At 40.2% G+C, this 6,333-nt stretch overlaps 1 long non-coding RNA gene across 1 annotated transcript; it reads right to left on the bottom strand.

Annotated features, from left to right (window-relative positions):
* Positions 1–529: 529 nt before the first annotated feature.
* LOC135917580 (uncharacterized) lies at positions 530–5,808 on the bottom strand. The gene is made up of 3 exons (XR_010569338.2): positions 5,420–5,808; positions 4,544–4,657; positions 530–2,205 (listed from the first exon to the last, which is right to left on the bottom strand). It is a non-coding gene; the product is annotated as an uncharacterized lncRNA (long non-coding RNA).
* Between the last annotated feature and the right edge of the window lie 525 nt (positions 5,809–6,333).

The following is a 6,333-nucleotide window of genomic DNA, read 5'->3' on the forward strand; positions in this document are numbered from 1 at the left end:
TAGAGATGCTAAAGACAAATTTCTATAGAATATTTCTATCGAGTTCCTTTAGAGATGCTAAAGACAAATTTCTATAGAACATTTCTATCGAGTTGCTTTAGAGATGCTAAAGACAAATTTCTACAGAATATTTCTATCGAGTTGCTTTAGAGATGCTAAAGACAAATTTCTATAGAATATTTCTATCGAGTTCCTTTAGATGTGCTAAAGACAAATTTCTATAGAATATTTCTATCGAGTTTCTTTAGAGATGCTAAAGGCAAATTTCTATAGAATATTTCTATCGAGTTCCTTTAGATGTGCTAAAGACAAATTTCTATAGAATATTTCTATCGAGTTTCTTTAGAGATGCTAAAGGCAAATTTCTATAGAATATTTCTATCGAGTTGCTTTCGAGTCCCTACAAGCAAATGCCTATAAAAGCTAGGCCGATGTGTGTAAAGTACTTGCAATTTACCAAAGTTCTACTGTAGGCAATAAGGACTACAGTAAATGCAGTGGCAAAATAATTGGTGCTACAACCACAAAGTATTCAGTTTGAAATGTTTATTGCACTTCAGACTAGATACATGCTTCATATATGTGACATACACACTTCAGACTAGAACTTGCAACACACAAACTGTAGCTGCCAACATGCTTCTCAGGTCAAGCTGGTGGTGCAAACACACGAAACATGAGGTAAAAGAATCAGTGGCAGACTTGATTACAGTTGACACCTCGCAATAACAGGCTTGACTAGGACAAGAAACCATACCATTAAAACTGCAAAAGGAGTGCCTGTTCCAGCAGTGCACATTAAATGTTTGGATACTAAAGCCTGAAAATAGACTGATATGAATGTGCACTGCAATGTTGTGTCAGCCTGACGAAACGACACAGCATTTTAGTCTGAGCAAAAATAACACTGGCAGTCGCTGCAAAAATGTGGCAAATAATGGCTTTCACAGATAAGTACACCATATACCGAAACCACACAGCATTTTAGTCTATGTTTATGTGTAAAATTAGCACTGGTAGGCCCTGCAAAAATGTGGCAAACAGGGGTTATCATAGAGCAGTACAGCATATATCGTAAAAAGTTTAAAAGCTTGTATTTCGTTGTAAGGGAAACAATTTTGAGATCAGAGCCAATATTCTAATTAGGGTGAGAAATACAAACCAGACCGACACACGCAATGACTAAAAAAGAGATCTAGCTCAGGAGCTCCTATGTAATGCACATGAACAGTAAAATCGTTTTTCTCGGCAACTATGCAACCAAATTTGATGAGGTTTGATACATTTAAAAATGTTTAAATTATAGTTTTTACATTAACACCATCAATTTTTATTAAAATTTGCTGAAAATAGCAAAACTTGAAGGAAAAGGACTTAGTTTGCAACTGTAAATAAAAAAAAGAGCTAGCACAAGTTCGTTAATTCTGTAAATTTTCCTACTCAAATACATCCAAAATACAGAAATACTTTTGAGACAACCACAGCACTAATTTGAATTAAGTTTGCGGCATTTGAGAATTCTACCTGTTGCAGGAAGGACTATTTGGCAGGTTTAAGAAAAATAACACCACGAAGCTTACTAATGCCCGTCTCTGTGCCAGAAAGAGATATCATAGTTCTGCAGACTCCATCTGCTATGTCTAAGGTCAACAAACTGTATATATGAATTTACAGCTAGCATGAAATTGTTGCAACGTTTGAGAGTTTCGCGCATCTACTCATAAATTAGTGATTGTATATTAGAGCAGCATATGGTATCTCTAATTTGACAGATTAAATTATGGTATTAGGTCCAACAGAAATGTGATCTCATTTTTTGTTATATAAGATGTGTTAACCTTACTGCTCTGTTTCTTCAAAATTTAGTTTCCATGAATTCGTGCTACGTGAATTATGCTTTTTCAAATAACGTTTACTTTGATGCAACAATATTTCTTTATTTTACCTGACTCCTTGCTAAAAAAACTGCACAGTATTCATGAGATATGAATAAATAAATATTAAGTGAATAAGTAAACAAATAAATATTGCGGTTTGTCTTATCATTCCACCACCAGCATGAACTGTAGGGAGCTTTGGCTACTGCCCACATGGTTGCAAGTTCATTCTTACATGACCACCTGCTATTTTACTTCCCAGGAATGGAGCGAGGAAAGGCTAGTTTTTGGCCTCATTTGGTCCGTCTAGTAACGGCGACGGTGGAGCCTGGAAAATAAAATTGAAATTAATTTTCAAAAGGTGTAATGAACATTCAGTCATAATGTATTAGCAGGCACAAACATGCCACAAATATCTATATAGTTGTAGCATTATGCTAAGTTTCATTTCAGTATTTCAGAAAAAAATTATAACAGAAAGGTGGCAGAACGCCCCACCTGCCCACCACTCTGCCAAACAGTGGCAGTTCTTTTGAGAATCACTTTTGAGAACATTTTTACTTTCCCAAGATTCGGTGACATCAGCACTGGGCCAATGTGCCTGGCAGTAGAATATCATTGCTGATGACAAAAAGCATCTCCGAACGACAACAGCCTAGTCACACATTAATCTCATCTTGCAATGACAACACATTCCCATTTATAACATAAGCAAGCAGGAACACCCATGAGCTAAGAGTCCTATACAGATGTCACACTATGCATAGAAAATTTTTTTTTTGAAAAGGGAATGACCTACTGGCTTCTATTGCTGAGCGGTAGACAAAATTAATATTCCATCCGCTATTAGCCATAGTTGGTATGTACTATGCTTAATATGCGAATAATAAATTTCTCACATGGAGCTTGGGCATCTAAGTATGCATTGTATGGGGAACAATAATGTTTTAAGTTGTTTTCGCAAACTATGATGGATAACTGCCAATTTGTGGTATTTGGAACACAGTCGCGGTGTCACTGTCAGATACAATGGACACAGTATATTCGTGCTTTTTGAGTTATTGAAACAATTAGTTTCTAATCTAGTACAGGTATGTACACTGATATGTATCCTAAGCGCAATGATAAGACTGCCCAATTGCAATTGAAATGTTAATTCAGTTTTAATTAAAAAGGGTCCTTCTTGCAACCTGGCATGTGAAAAACAGAAAACAAAAATTATACTAATCAAGTAACTTTGAAAACTGATTGCATAACTGCTCTATAGGTCAAGCAGAAAATTTAACAAGAAATAACGTGCCTAAAACTAGTTGCAACAAACAAATTTGTTACTACGAAGGTTGCAGACAATTCAGTAAACAGATTGTGACCCAGTCTTTTTATGTGGCATTCCTCAGCGATGTTGTTGGCCAATTGGTTGCCGCAGCTGAACAAAACAGATGAACAGTCTAAATCAGGTGCGCAGCCCCAGTCCCATCGGTGCATGGTCAAGTGGGACGAACATACTGATCCGGGGAGTGAATTATGGTGCTGTCTTAGGTACGTGTTGAGGCACCGGCCAATCTGTTGCATGTACATTTGACCAAATATACACTTGATCACAAGAATAGACTACACTACCCCTGACAGACAAGACAAATTTAGTGGTATCTAAGCAAGCCTTTCTTGTCAGGGTGCCATATGCACAGCAGTGTGCAAGAGAATTGAGAAAGGCAAGCAGGCAAGGGAGGCTTGCTCGGTGAAAGATACCACCAAATTTGTCGTGTGTCACAGGCAGTGAGTGCACTGTATCCCTTTCACATGTGGTCAAGCGTACATACGGCAAACTGGCCGGTATCTTCTCATGTGTATAAGAGATCCAGTATGGTCATCCAACTTGGCCGTACATTTCCACAACGGGGCTTCATGTTTGATTACATCGTTCATCTGTTTTCATCCACCGTAAAAACTGACAAGTGAAATCGATGAGGCATACCACATATATAGTAAGAGATGTGGGTGAGCCCCCATATTTAATGCAACAAACAAAAAAGGCATCCTGTGTAGGTCAACAAGGTATCCATATCAGTCTGTGCCTATGTACTACAGAAGTAAATGCAGCTTAGTAAATACTGACCTTCATATTAATTTTCAAGAAATTAAAGCTCACCAAATGTGTATTTTGCAGTGGCTGTTACTATGGGAACAGAGAAGTAACTGTAAATATATCAATGATAAACAAAGATGTGCACACTACGTGCTTAGACCTGTGACATATTTAGACCACTACCCTTCGAATTCCTACATGCACAGAAAACTGCATGAGATTCTAGCACAAACAGAAAAAAAAATATGCAAATAGGGGTACAGCATAGGAAATAGTTTTCAAAGAATAAAACCCCAATAAAAAGTCATAAATACACTATGTACAAAGCAAAAAATATATGTAACTTGCAGGTAAGCAACTTACGCAAAAGAAATACTAAACATCAGGAATGGTTGGGTATAGTTTTATACAGAACACAATCATGTGGGCATAATGGCTATGCACACTAATAGGTAGCAAGTTCAATAAGGTTGCATAAATATTTAGTCTCTTTAGTATGCTGCATTGAGTAATGTGTCGACAAACTTCACCATGAATGACACCAAGCCCCCTTTTTGGAACACGTACATTTCATACACACCTGTCATGACGATCCAGATCACACGCCATGCTGCTGCAGCCATATATCCACAGGGTCGGCATTTCTTGGGGCTCCTCGATCTTGTAGTTAATGTTGTGGGTCACGGCCTCGCCACTACAAAATCAATTCTATGTTAGCTTAAATCAGTGGCACAATAAAGCTGTGATATCGTGAAAACATGCAATCAGCACCTAAAAGAGTCACGAAAACAATGTCTGCACTAATGTGGAAAGAGAGCAAATGCTCGAAATCATCGAATGTCATGACAATGCGGACCTCTACATCAAATAAAGTTTTGGACGCACCGCAGCAGCAGATTATAATCTAAACTTAATGCTTTTTTTTTCCATTACTTAGTATAGGCAACGTTCCCCTGTCATGCTTAGTTAAGTCAGTTATGTCAACACATCTTGCCTTGGAAATAAAGCTGTACTAGTAGCAAGCTGTGATTGGCTTACATTTTTTTCTTAGAACTGTTCGTTAGCCAAAAACCTCGTAAGCAGAGATTGTGCACAACGTCGAAGCATTTATAAGTGAGCAAACGTCATTGAAGAAAGAATCGATGAAGAGGTAGACGGGTCGTTACTATGCAACTTTAGCAGGCAGGCGGGAGCTCACGCACAACTGCACAAGGCGAACACGATTTCCGAAACTTTTCTCAGGGGAAGCAAACGCTTATCAGGATTATCAATTCCGCACTGTGGCAATAGAGTTGCGTACACAATTCTTACAACCAGCGCGTAGCAAGTATCAGCACAGGGTTCACTGTTGTCGTGGGTGTTCCACTTGCTACGTTCGCAAGGCACTCTATACACACACGGGAAGCACACACAACACGGATGAACGCACGTGTAGTTGGCGAGCACGATTGCTTACCGTTTCAACAGTACGACGAGGTCGAAAGGCACTCTCCAAGTTTCCAGTGATGCGTCTGCGATGTTACTTGCAGCAAACAAGCCACTGGGTAGTGGACGAGCTGAGGCGCGCTAATAATACGCATTACTTCTCTGCGCCGTCCACCAAACTTTCCACGAACACAAGCGGAGACAAAGGGAACGCACTCCATGGCATGAAAATCGTTGGTCCACATTTAGCTGGCGCGCCACGCATACGGCGTGCTTACAGCGAGACTCAAGCCATCTTCTGGCACTTTCGTGCTCGCGAACTACGTCTCATTTCATTACAGCAAACCTAATAACACACGGTCAAACAAACACATCGACGCAGCTCGCACGACAACCGTTGAAGACGGAGCAATAACAACACGCCGTAGCTTCGTATTCTACCTGTCGCGTTGAATACGAAAATACCGGCGCCGCCATCGCCGTCTGTATAATAGTGCGGCTGCTGTGGCCTCCGTGATTCCGACAATAATACCCACTACAGCAGGTTTTGTGCCGTTTTGAGCCGGCCTTTGAGCCGAACTACATACATATGTTGCTAGACAAGAAGAAACATTGACATGCTCATATTGTGCGCTATAGTTTAGGGCAGAAATAAATTACATGCAGTATTCTTGCTTTTGAATCGCTTATGCCACATGTAGTCAGCAAAAAGCATGGCCTTCAAGATCTCGACAATTTACCCTGGGCTTCTTCGATTTTCCACTTCTGGCTACCCGCGGGCTGCCAGAGCCAGCCAGAGCGTCTTCGTTTTTCTCGGGTTGCTCCGCCCACCGCGATACGCACTTCCGCTGGGCGTTCGTTTTGCTCGCGCTGGACGGTTCTGGCTACCCGCGGGCTGCCAGAACCTGCCAGGACGATTTTGGTCTGGCTGCTCTCTGGAAGTTC

This window comes from Dermacentor albipictus, chromosome 1, assembly GCF_038994185.2.
Source record: "Dermacentor albipictus isolate Rhodes 1998 colony chromosome 1, USDA_Dalb.pri_finalv2, whole genome shotgun sequence".
Taxonomy (NCBI): domain Eukaryota; kingdom Metazoa; phylum Arthropoda; class Arachnida; order Ixodida; family Ixodidae; genus Dermacentor; species Dermacentor albipictus.